At 42.3% G+C, this 13,634-nt stretch overlaps 1 long non-coding RNA gene across 1 annotated transcript; it reads left to right on the plus strand.

Annotated features, from left to right (window-relative positions):
• Positions 8,091-10,014, plus strand: LOC106508187. Its single transcript, XR_001304820.2, has 3 exons — positions 8,091-8,428; positions 9,605-9,695; positions 9,819-10,014. It is a non-coding gene; the product is annotated as an uncharacterized LOC106508187 (long non-coding RNA).

Genomic DNA, 13,634 nt, shown 5'->3' on the forward strand with positions numbered 1-13,634 from the left:
CCGCTGAGTGAGGCCAGGGATCAAACCCACATCCTCATGGACACTAGTGGGGTTCTTAACCACTAAGCCACAATGGGAACCCCATATTCCCTTTTCTTAAACTACCACATTTGCTTAAATTTTTATCACATACTAGTTTACTTCAAATTTGGATCATAACTTCCTTGTCTTCTTGGAATTTTTTTTTGACCCACACTTGTGGCACATGGAAATTCTGGGGCCAGTGATTGAACCCACACCACAGTAGCAACTAGAGCTGCTACAAGGATAATGCTTCATTTTTTAACCAGCAAACCACCAGGGAACTCCTTGTCTTGGAATTTTTTTTTTTATTGTTCTCTCTCACGTATAATTGGGAGAAGTAAAAGCCTTTTCATTATGGTACTGATAATTTCTTTTCTCATCTAAAATAGCTCAGTGTCTATTCTATAATTCTTCATAAAAACATATTTTTGGACCTTCTGTTTTAATTTGGACAAAGTCATTTTACACCAGTAAATATCCAGAAAACTTATCTACTGTTTATCCTTTCTAAAGAAGATAACTGAAAATGTTGGTCAGGAAACCAAGTGTGAGGAGTGTGTAGAAAACGAGGATCGATAGGGTTAACCTTGTTAATCTAATGAAACGGACTTCAAGGATGATAGTTTGCAGCTAGTTTTAAAAGAAATTTGTCCAAATTAAAACATAATTTCCACATGCCACAAGCATGGGTCAAAAAAAAAAAAAAAATTCCAAAAAGACATCATTCCAAACAGAAACTCTCTACCGATTAAACAAAAATTGCCCATCCCACTTTCCCCTCAACCCCTAGTAACCACTATTCTACTTTGCCCTTTTGAGTTTGAGCGTTCTAGGTACCTCACACCAGGGGAATCTCACACAAACTTTGTCCTTTGGTGCCTGGCTTATTCCACTTGTTTTTAGAACTTTAAACAAACTTACTATGAGACATCATCTTCATACAAATGCACTGAACAGATTTTTTTAATTTTTAATATATTTTAATTTATTTTTTGCTTTTTAGGGCCACACCCAAGGCATATGGAGGTTTCCAGGCTAGGGGTCCGATAGGAGCTACAGCTGCTGGCCTACGCCACCGCCAGAGCCACAGCAACGCAGGTTCAGAGCCAAGACTGCGACCTACACCACAGCTCACAGCAATGCCAGATCCTCAACCCACTGAACGAGGCTAAGGATTGAAGCGCAACCTCATGGTTCCTAGTCAGATTCGTTTCCACTACGCCATGACAGGAACTCCCAGAGTTTGTTTTGTTGTTGTTTTTTAACATCTTCAGAGCGTAAGGCCCTGTGGAGAAGCAAAAATGAATAAACCTCTGCCCCTAAAGCATATACAGACTACTTAGGAGAAAAACAGGAGACAAGGCAGCCTCAGAAAGGGAGTGACTGATTGCGAGATGAGTGGTGTGGTCTTACTTTTGCTTGACTTCAGCTGCTGTAAGGAGAAATCTGTGTATATGTAAATACCACTTAAGTTGCAGTGGTTTTCTCTCGGTGGCGGTAAAAGCCACTCAGGTGTAGCTGCGCGCTCAGGCCTCACGGTGGCGCATCCACGAACCTGCAAGGGCGCTTCTACCACCAGTGGAAGGAAAAAAAAAAACCCTTCCCTGGGGCGGTGGCCGTCATCAGGGGGTTGGAAGCACTTCCTGAACATGCCACGACGTCGGGTCACCTCTACACTGCCCTCCCCCCACGGTCCTCCTGTAAGAGCCCTCCATTTCAGTCACTGCCTTTCACTTGCTTCCCTGCCATCCTCACCATCTGAGCCCACCAGGTCTTTCTGTCCTTTCAGCCTTCATTTTCATTTCGTTCTTCTTTTGCTCCTCCCCCTGCCCCAGGAGAATCTGTTTCCCAGTTCAAATGCAAATTCTTTGGCAAAATCCGGCTGAGCAGTTTCCCCCCCAGCCCCACCCCACTCCTAAACTCTTAAAATGATACACTCATTGTCACAAATACCACCTTGGAACTATATCCAGCAGCTTCCTGACATGGGTCTCCTTACTGATATGTGTTGTTTACTCCTTCATTACATAAGCACTGTGTCAGCTAAGTGCCAAGGAGCTGGGAGCACAGAACTAACAAGATAGAATCCTAGATTTCAAGACGTGTGCTGTCTAGGGGTAGATGGCAGGTAAACTTATAAAACAGTGTGATAAGGGCTGTAACAGAGAATAAGGAGCAATGAGCAGGAAGTGGTAAACACCGGGAGGCTGGTCTGGGTGCGTGGTCAGCCCAGGCTTTCAAGGGAGGTGAGGGTGGAGATGAGTCATCCAGAGACTTTTGGAGTTTACCAGATGGAAGAGGGTGGTAAGGGCATATCAGGCTGCAAAAATAGCCTGTGAAAACAACGTATTTCCTCATACTATCTGGAGTTCAGTGAGGTCAGGGCAAACCACGTGTCAGGGCGCTCCCTGCTTGCTTCAGCTAGCTAAGTGGATTTGGCATAGGTTTGTTTTTTTTGTTTTTTTGGTTTTTTTTGCTATTTCTTTGGGCCGCTCCCGTGGCATATGGAGGTTCCCAGGCTAGGGGTCTAGTCAGAGCTGCAGCTGCCAGCCTACACCAGAGCCACAGCAATGGGGGATCCTAGCCGCGTCTGCGACCTACACCACAGCTCAGGGCAACGCCAGATCGTTAACCCACTGAGCAAGGGCAGGGATCAAACCCTCAACCTCATGGTTCCTAGTCGGATTCGTTAACGACTGCGCCACGACAGGAACTCCTGGCATAGGTATTTAATTTTATAAGTGATAATAAATGTGGCTGACCTATCTGGCCTCTCTGTGCCTGGGTTTTATTTGGTGGGCACTATAGGAAAAAAAGAAAATTTTATTTTTTAAAATTAAAGTATAGTTGATTTACAATGTTGTGCTGTGCTAAAATTTTGAATTAGGTAGGTAGGAACTGTCAACTGAAAAAAGTGCACAACCTAAAAATTGAGAATTATGTTCTATTTGGTGGACAAAATTAAGAACTGATGCCCAGAGTCTCTCAGAGCACTCTAAGGGACTGCTCCAAAGACGTATGGGAGGAACCAGGATATATAGGAGCTTTTGCAACAAAGACCACATCAGAACATCAAAAAAATTACTGTTAATGAAAGAAAACCAGATATCTCAAGTCAAGTAATTTATTAGCACTTTTCTATGTACGGGAAGATGCAAGAGTCCAAGCTCACTGAAATCATTCCTGTGATATGTACTTCAGCTATCTGGGACCAGTATCCTGGGCTTTCTCATCCCGAGTCTCCTCAGGGTGCACTGCTCTGGGTGGCTGTAATGTGATGGCTTGATGGCTGCAACATCGTTTGTTTACTGCCAGAACAAGCAAAATTTTTTCATCAATATAAATTTATAAAATAAAATCAAGGTTCCTGCTCTCTATCAAAAAAAAAAAAATATATATATATATATATATATATATATCAGGAGTTCCCATCGTGGCTCAATGGTTAACGAATCCGACTAGGAACCATGAGGTTGTGGGTTTGATCTCTGGCCTTGCTCATATGGGTTAAGGATCCTGCGTTGCCATGAACTGTGGTGTAGGTCGAAGATGTGGCTTGGATCCCGAGTTGCTGTGGCTCTGGCATAGGACGGCAGCTACAGCTCCAATTAGACCCCTAGCCTGGGAATTTCCCTATGCTGCGGGTGCGGCCCTAAAAAGACAAAAATAAATAAATAAAAAATAAAATAAATTAAAAAAAAATTTTAAAAATCAAAAGAATGACATCTAGCCCACCTTCTCCACAGCAACAATTAGCTGGAGCCACTTTAGAAGGAGCCTGGCTGTCCCTGTTTACTGCAGGCCTTATGTCTCCCTGGTACTGACACCTAGCCAGAAATGTCAAGTTGTGCTATTTGCCTGATCCCTTGCTGAATTTGTGACCTCTGCTTTGACATGTCACTCTAGCTACAGGTGTGGGCTAGGATTCTTAAGAAGCCTATGCTGATCCCCCTCTGGGAGAGGTGAGGAAGAGGAGAGAAGGAGAGGGAGCAGGAGGTGACCCAGCCACTGACACTGATGGTTCTGCTGCTGCAGAAACATAGGTCAGAGCAAAGGAAGGAGAAATGAGGCAGCAGACCAATCCTGGGGCCAGGAATTGCACAAGGAACTGAGAAAGAGGTAAACAAACATGCACTCCTGGTCTGTGAGGGGGAGTGATGGGTCCACACCTGCCTGTTGCATAGTACAAATGGAGAGCTCTTTCTCTTCCTACTCCCATCTGTCCTATAGCAGAAGGAGCATGTGTGTGTGGATACACCAGCCCACAAATCAAATTCTGTCCACAGCTTCCCATGGCCCTGTCAAAAACCCACGCCTGGCCACTGTGCCACACTGGAAGCTTGGTCTCCTCTCAGGACAGACGCAAGAACCACGCTTGGCCAGACCTTAGAGACAGGTTCAGAACCATTCAGTGTGATGGTAAACAGGACTGTTTCCTTAATTCCCCTTTCTGATCTTCCATTGTGAGTGTATAGAAATGCAACAGGTTTCTGTATATTAATTTTGTATTCTGCAACTGTACTGAGTTCTAGAAGTTTTCCGGTAATATCTTTAGGATTTTTTATGTATAGTAAGTATCATGTCATCTGCAAACAGTGATGGTTTTATTTCCTCTTTTCCAATTTTGATTCCCTTTATTTCCTTCTCTGATTGTCACGGCTAGGATTTCCAAAACTATGTTGAATAAAAGTGGTGAGGGTGGACATCTCTGTCTTGTTCTTGATCATAGGAGAAATTTTTTCAGCTTTTCACCACTGAGTATGATGGTAGCTGCAGGTTTGTCATATGTACGGCCTTTATTATGTTGAGGTAGGTTCCTTCTATGCCCACTTTTTGGAGAGTTTTTTTTTAATCATAAATAAGCATTGAATTTGTCAAAAGCTTTTTCTACATCTATTGAGATGATCATATGGTTTTTATTTTTCGATTTGTTAATGTGTATCACACTGATTGACTTGTGGATACTGAAAAATCCTTCCATCAGTCATTTGAGCAGAGAATTTGGGGCCAAATCATGGGCTAGAAGGAAGGTGTGGGCCCTGGAGGGGCACATTTGGGCCAGTGGACTCCTCACCCCCTGGAAAGGGGCATGGTCAGAGGAGAGCTTTCTAAAGCTCCTGGCTAGGCTGAAGCCTCAAGAACAGAGATGTGCTTTGGGTACTTGAGGTACTGGGGTCTGTACTCATTTGCTAGATCTGCTGTATCAAAGCACCACAAACAGAGTGGCTTAAGATGACAGAAACATATTCTCCCATAGTTCTGGAGGCTAGATGTCCAACAGAATCAAAGTGTCAGCAGAGTAGGTTCCTCATGAGGGCTCTGAGGACGAATCTGTTCCAAGCCTCTCTCCAAGCTTCTAGTGACAGCTAGCAATCCTTGCCATCCCTTGGCTTGAAATATGTTATTCTAATCTCTGTCTTCATCTTAACATGGTATTCTTCCTGTATTTACATCTTCAAATGGCTAGCTTCTTATAAGTACACCAGTCAGAATTTGATTAGGAGCCCAGCTACCCCAGTAAGATGTCATCCTAATAAAACATCTGCAACAGCCCTTTTTCTAAATAAGGTCACATTCTGAGGCACTGGGGGTGAGTACTTCAACATATTTTTTTGGGAATCCATGAGGCAAGCCACAATTAGGTCTGTCATTATGTCACAGGAAATGACCAGGGAGGTAAGACTCACAGTTCCACAGAAACCACCTTTCGGCCAGGTTGCCTGCAGTTGGGGAACAACACAATGTTTCCTCAGGATAGCTTGGTTCTCAGTGACCCTTGCTGACAAGAGTTTACTGATCTTCTAGTATCATGGTGCCCCAGTCTCCCTGCACCTGTTTCCATCATTCTGGCAGCTTTCCCAACCAGCTGCCTTCATTCTGTGTACCTCTGCCTCCAAGTGATGCCTCTGGCTGACTCTGGACCTTGTGGCTGCTTACTCTCAAAATTTTTCGTCTTTTGCTGCCCTACCAGTTGCCCTGGCTATCCCCTCTAACCTCCAATTCAAATGGCTGGTCCAGAAAATTGCTGTGTTTCCTGCTTTCTCACCAGCAGCCAATGGGAACTGGCTGGTCTGCAATGGCTACAGTTGGGATGGGGGCCTGCCCACCCTGTTCCAAGTAGCTATGTTCAGGGCTATGGTATTGTTGTAAAAGCAAGGCCAGTTGTCTCTGAGGAAGCACCCCAAGTAGTTTCTTAGCAAGTTTCTAAGGGTAGCACAATTATTCACTGCTTCTTCAAAGGCAAGTTTTCCCAATCTTGGCGTGACTGACACTCTAGACTATGTAATTCTTTGCTGTGGGGGACTGACCTGTGTGATGTAGGATGTTTAGCATCATCCCTGGCCTCTACCTAGTAGATGCCAGCAGCACCCTTTCTTCCCTCCCGCTGAGTTATGATAATCAAAAATGTCTTCAGGAGTTCCATTATGGCTCAGTGATAACAAACCCGACTAATATCTATGAGGACAAGGGTTCAATCTCTGTCCCCGATCAGTGGGTTTAAGATCCGGCATTGCCATCAACTGTGGTGTAGGTTGCAGGCATGGCTTGGGATTGGTGTTGCTGTGGCGGTGGTATAGGCCAGCAGCTTCAGTTTTGATTCAACCCCTAGCCTAGGGACTTCCATATGCTGTGGCTGCAGCCCTAAGAAAGAAAAAAAAGTCTTCAGATATTGCCAAATGTCTCCTGGGAGAAAACTCACCCCTGCTTGCGAACCACTGTTCCAAGAGGATGATTGGAGGCTCTACGATGGGCCCTTCCAGGTAGATGTAGCCAGTGGTCAAGACTGTGAAAATGAAGGCTACTGGTTATGTATCTACCTTTGCAGGGCTGCCTCACTGCCTCAGAGGCTGAGAGGGGCAGCTCCTGCTGTAGGCAGGGGTTTGGCTGGAGGATTGGTAGGTTCAGATGTGAAAAGCTGTTCCCCAAATGGGGAAACCAGGATAAAGTATTGTGTGTGGGAGGTGGTGGTGGGGGGTAGCTGCTGCGTGGATTTGAATGAGCATGTCTTTCAGTTTATACTTTGTTTACCCATTTCTGAGAATGTGTAATTCTCAGTGTGGATAGAGGTATCTGTGTGAGGAAATATATATCTGTGTGTCTTGAGGTTGGACTGTACGTAGTCCACACTGCCCCTCCTTTTATGTTATCATGATAGATTAGTGCTATATATGACACTTAATTGGTACTCTCAGTATGCTAAGAATAAGCTCTACTGAAGTTGAAATGAAAAACAGCTTTCTTCAGAGGGTTTTTCCTATTGTGTAGAGTAGATTTGTCTGTCTTTAAGCATGTACAATGTGTAATAAATGGGTAATATCCCCAATGGTCTCCAATGACATCATGGTTCAGCAGCAGAAACCAGGGTTGACTGAACCCAGGGTCCAAGAAGCACAGCCCACTCCATTCTGAGCTCATCACCATTCTCTAGTCTCTGCCTTTTGATCACCTGGATGTACAAGAAACTGCTTAACCTTTCATTTCTTTAGCTTCCCTTTTCGTAAAGTGGAGATAATTAATATCCTTCTTAGGGGACTCTCTTGAGAACAATTTATATTATCATAAAGACTTAATGCTACATAATTTTTTTTTTTGGTCTTTTTACCTTTTCTAGGGCCGCACCTGCGGCATATGGAGGTTCCCAGGCTGGGTTGTCCAATCAGAGCTGCAGCCGCCAGCCTACACCAGAGCCACAGCAGTGCGGGATCTGAGCGGCCTCTGTGACCTACACCACAGCTCATGGCAACGCCGGATCCTTAACCCACCGAGCAAGCCCAGGGACCGAACCCGCAACCTCATGGTTCCTAGTCGGATTCGTTAACCACTGCACCACGCGGGAACTCCAGTAAATGTTGAATGAAAATAAATTGTACTTCTCCTCTACTTGGCATTATATAAGTTCTTCCTTTAAAAAAAATCAGCTGACATTGGAGTTCCTGTCGTGGCTCAGTTTTGTTTTGTTTGTTTGCTTTTTATGGCTACACGCATGGTATATGGAAGTTCCTGGGCCAGGGACTGAATCTGAGCTGCCACAGCTGTGACCTACACCACAGCTATGGCAACACTGGATCCTTTAACCCACTGTGCCTGGCTGGGAATCGAACCTGTGTGTCTGCAGTGACCCAAGCCCCTGCAGTCAGATTTTTAACCCACTACGCCACAGCATGAACTCTGTTCATGATGTTTTTGCTTGCTTAATTTGTCAGATCATCCATCCATTCTCAGTTATTCAAGGTCATTGAAAGGAGTTCTTGGACAATTTTAAGAAAGAAGAGCTTGCATTCTTTCAACCAACCAACTAACCAACCACACATGAAAAGCAGAAGGATATGTGGGGCAAGGCTGTGGCCCCGAAAACACTATATAACAAGGGACAAGCCACAGACTCCGTGGATGCACTTGCCAGGTGACTTTCCTGCTCTTTCAAAAACTAGTATCCTTTTTTCCCCTTCCAGCTCTATTGATGTACAATTGACAAATAAATTGTTTATATATATATATACAAACAATTGGCCGCACCCGCAGCATGTGGAAGTTCCCAGGCCAGGGATTGAACCTTGTGCCATAGCAGTGACCAGAGCCACAGCAATGACAGTGCAGGATCCTTAATTTCTGAGCCACCAGGCAAATTCTAAAAGTCTTCATATTTAAAGTGTACAACATGATGATTTGATACACATATACTTTGCGAAATGATTACCACAATGAAGACATCCATCACTTTACATAGCTACCATGTGTGTGTGAGTGTGTGGTGAAAATGTTTAAGATCTATTAGCTTAGCAAATTTCAAGTGTTCAATACAGTATTGTTAGCTATAGTTATCATGCTGTATAACATATTTCCAGAACTTATAACTGAAGGTTTATACTCTTTGACCAGCATCTCTCCATTTCCCCCATTCTCAGCCACTGGTAACCACCATTCTATTCTCTTTCTATATGTTTGGCTTTTTTTTTTTTAACTTTTGATTCCAGTCCACATATAACTGAGACCATACAGGATTTGGCTGCCTCTGTGTGGCTTATTTCATAATGTCCCTAGGTTCATTTATGTTTTTGCAAATGGTAAGATTTCCTTCTTTGTGATGGCTGAACAATATTCCATAATACGTTTATCTATCTATCTATCTATCTATCTATCTATCTATCTATCTATCTATCAGTCATGTATGTAGTTCACCACATTTTCTTTATCCATTCATTATCTTGGCTATTGTGAATAGTGCTGCAATGAAAATGAGAGTACCAATATCTCTATGACATATTGACTTCATTTCCTTTGGATACATGTCCAGAAGTGGGATTGCTGGATCACAGCATTCTCTATGAAGAAACTCCATACTGTTTTCCATAGGGGCTGTACCAGTTTATATTTCCACCAACAGTTCACAAGCATTCCCTTTTCTCCACATCCTCGCCAACACTTGCTATCTCTTGTCTTTTTGATGTTGGCCATTCTAACAGGTGAGAAGTGATATCTCATTGTGATTATGATTTGCATTTTCCTTATGGTTAGTGATATTGAGCACCTTGTCATGTACATGTTGGACATTTGTATGTGTTTTTTTTTTTTCCAACAGTAAAGACTACTGTACGAGCTGCAGCTGGCTGAATGTGCAAAAGCAGAATGTCAGATACAGAGGAACCTTGGATATGAGGACCAATTATAAGGTATTTGTGGATTTTCGACTATGTGGCAGGTTGACACCCTTACACTTGCATTGTTCAAGGGTCAACTATAATTATTTTTAATATTTATTCCTTTTTTTTTTTTTTTTTTTTTTTTGGCTCCAGCATGCCCTGGCGTGAAGCAGGATCTCAGTTCCCAGGCTGGGGATTGAACCTGGTAAAAGTGCCAAATCCTAACCACTAGACTACCAAGGAACTCCCATTATCTCTAATGCTTTTGTTCTTTAACCTTTTGTTCTTTAACCTTTATACTAGAATTAAATGATTATGCTATGCTACTGTATTAAAGTATTCTGAATTCAATTATATACTTACGTTTATTTTATATTTTCTTTCTTTTTTTTTTTTTGTCTTTTGTCTTTTTGCCTTTTTTTGTTGTTGTTGTTGTTGTTGCCATCTCTTGGGCCGCTCCCGCGGCATATGGAGGCTCCCAGGCTAGGGGTCGAATCAGAGCCGTAGCCACCGGCCTACGCCAGAGGCACAGCAACGCAGGATCCGAGCCGCGTCTGCAACCTACACCACAGCTCACGGCAACGCCGGATCGTTAACCCACTGAGCAAGGGCAGGGACCGAACCCGCAACCTCATGGTTCCTAGTCGGATTCGTTAACCACTGCGCCACGACGGGAACTCCTATTTTATATTTTCATATGACTAGTTAGCATCCTTTCATTTCAGCTTGAGGAACTCCCTTCAGCATTTTTTTTTTTTTTTCTTTTTTGGCAGCACCCATGGCATATGGGAGTTCCCCAGCCAGGGATCAAATCCAAGCCAGACCCTTTCAGCATTTCTGTTTTTTTTTTTTTTTGTCTTTTTGTTGTTGTTGTTGTTGTTGTTGTTGTTGTTGTTGTTACTATTTCTTGGGCCACTCCCGTGGCATATGGAGGCTCCCAGGCTAGGGGTTGAATCGGAGCTGTAGCCACCTGCCTACGCCAGAGCCACAGCAACGCGGGATCCAAGCCGAGTCTGCAACCTTCACCACAGCTCACGGCAACGCCGGATCGTTAACCCACCGAGCAAGGGCAGGGACCGAACCCGCAACCTCATGGTTCCTAGTCGGATTCGTTAACCACTGCGCCACGACGGGAACTCCCCTTTCAGCATTTCTTATAAGGCAAATCTATTGATAATGAACTCCCTTGAATTTTTTTGCCTGGGTAAGTCTTTATGTCCCCTTTGCTACTGAAGGACAGTTTTGCTGGGTAAAGTATTCTTGGTTAGCCATTTTTCCTTTCAATACTTTTAATACATCATTTCACTCTCTCTTGGACTGCAAAGTTTCTGTTGGTAGCCTATTGAAGGTAGCCTGCTGAGAGAATTTTTTTTCTCTTGCTGCTTTTAATGTTCTCTCTTTTATTTAGATTTTAGACAGTTTTATTGTACTGTGTCTTGGAGAAGATCTCTTTGGGCTGAATCTGTTTGGGGATTTATGAGCTTCATAAATTTGTATGTCCAAATCTCTCCCTAGATTTGGGAAGTTCTCAGCCATTATTTATTTATTTTTATTTTTATTTTTTTTCTTGTTACGGCTGCACCCATGGCATATGGAATTTCCCAGGCTAGGGGTCCAATCCGAGCTACAGCTAGCAGCCTACATCACAGCCACAGCAACGGCAGGATCCAAGGTGCATCTGCAACCTACATCACAGCTCATGGCAATGCTAGATCCCCAACCCACTGAGCAAGACCAGGGATCAAACCCACAACTTCACAGATTCTAGTTGGATTCGTTTCCACTGCACCACAAAGGGAACTTCTCAGTCATTATTTATTTAAATAAGCGTTCTTTTCCTTTCTCCCTTTCTTCTTCTAGGACTCCAATAACATATTGTTTTGTTTGATAGTATCATATAATTCACATAGGCTTTTTTCATTTTCATTCCCTTCAGTAGCTTCTTTGCTTTCTGGAACAACAAAATATCCCAGGATCACTTTGTACATTTCTGCCCCCAACATAGAATTAATGATTTTTCTTTAAAGAGTCCTAGTTCCTTGTAGAAGAGATAGTATTTAGACATCACCTCCTGGGTTCCAGGGATGCATGCTATTATTAAACCCAGCAATATTACATCACATCAAGGATGAATAGACATACAAAGCTAGATAAGAAACTGCAAGTTCATACCAATGTTTCCAATTTTCAGATTATAGAATTTTCCCTAACTTCTTTGACTTTATAGTTGCATTTATTTTCTCTTATATTAAAAAATCTTGATTCTTAATGAACTTATATTACAATTATTTACTTGTTCTAATTTATACACATTACCAAGTAATAAAAATATTGCTAAGTAATATTTTTAAATAAACATTTTTAATAATTTTTTTTTTGTCTTTTCTAGGGCTGCACCCACAGCATATAGAGGTTCCCAGGCTAGGGGTATAATCAGAGTTGTAGCCACTGGCCTACACTAGAGCCACAGCAACATGGGATCTGAGCCGCATTGTGACTTACACCACAGCTCACAGCAATGCGGATCCTTAACCCACTGAGCAAGGCCAGGGATCAAACCCACAACCTCATGGTTCCTAGTCAGATTGATTAACCACTGAGCCATGACAGGAACTCCTTTAAGGATGTTTTTAAAATGTACTGATATTACTTACTAATAAGAGGACTATGGAATTCAGGATTTCTCTGTTGATTATTTTTTCCCTTAGTGTATATCCCTTTAGTAAACAGAAACTGTATTTTAAAGTCACTTAAAATAATTTTTGGTTGTGCTACCCACTTGATATACAGTTCAGGTCATTTTTTGTAGTACAATTTCAATTTTAAGAACTACTCTTCGGAAATCAGACTTAACTTTTCAATTATATTAAAGGTTCCCATGGTTTCAAAGTCAAAAATATAAAATGAGGTGTATTTAAAGAAGCCTAGTTCCCCTAGCTTTCTCCTTTACTCTGTTCCTCATTGTATGTAACCATTTGTCTTAGTTTTTTATTTTTCTTCCATTATTTCTTTCAGAAAATATAAGCAAATTCATAAAAATATTCAACTCTCTTTATTACTCTAAAGGTAGCCTATTATAAACACTTTTCCCCACTTAACAGTATTCTGCCCACCATAGTGTTATATAGTAATCTTCTTCATGACTGAGTACATAGTTCTCTATGGTGTGGGTATGCCCTGGTTTATATAATTGTTCTCTATTAATGGACATCTGGTTCTCTCAGTTTTAAGCCTAAGCAGATACTGCAGGGAAATTAGAAAAGATATACAACCATGGAAAAGAGAATTGGGTATTCCAATAATGGAATGCTTACAAAATAAGATAGAGCCTTTGGAAAACTCAAAGTGTGGTATCAGAAAACCAAAACCCCAAAACCTCATTAAGAAGGATCAGAAGATAAAGTTGAGGAAATCTCTCAGAAATTAGAGCAAAAAACCAAGAACCAAAACCCTGAAAGATGGAATACAGGAGAGAAGTGATTGTAAAATCAGGGGACTATATCACAGGCCAATCCTAGAAGTCTAATATTTGTATAATAAGATTACCAAAAAGAGCTAATAGGAAAAATGGAGGAGAAGAAACATATTTTTTTTTGGTTTGGGTTTTTTTTTTTTTTTTTTTTTTTTTTAGAGTCGCACCTGTGGCATATGGAGGTTCCCAGGCTAGGGGTCGAATTGGAGCTGCAGCTGTAGGCCTATGCCATAGCCAAAGCAACATAGGATCTGAGCCGCATCTGGGACCTACACCACAGCTCATGGCAATGCTAGATCCTTAGCCCACTGAGCAAGGCCAGGGATTGAACCTACATCCTCATGGATCCTAGTCAGGTTTGGTAATCACTGAGCCATGAAGGGAACTCTGAGAAGACATATTTAAGATAATTTCCAAGAACTAAAGAATCTGAGTTTCAAGACTGAAATAACCCACTCAGTAAACAGTAGATGAATAGGCCCACATCAAAGAATCTT

This window comes from Sus scrofa, chromosome 13 (assembly GCF_000003025.6).
Source record: "Sus scrofa isolate TJ Tabasco breed Duroc chromosome 13, Sscrofa11.1, whole genome shotgun sequence".
NCBI lineage: Eukaryota > Metazoa > Chordata > Mammalia > Artiodactyla > Suidae > Sus > Sus scrofa.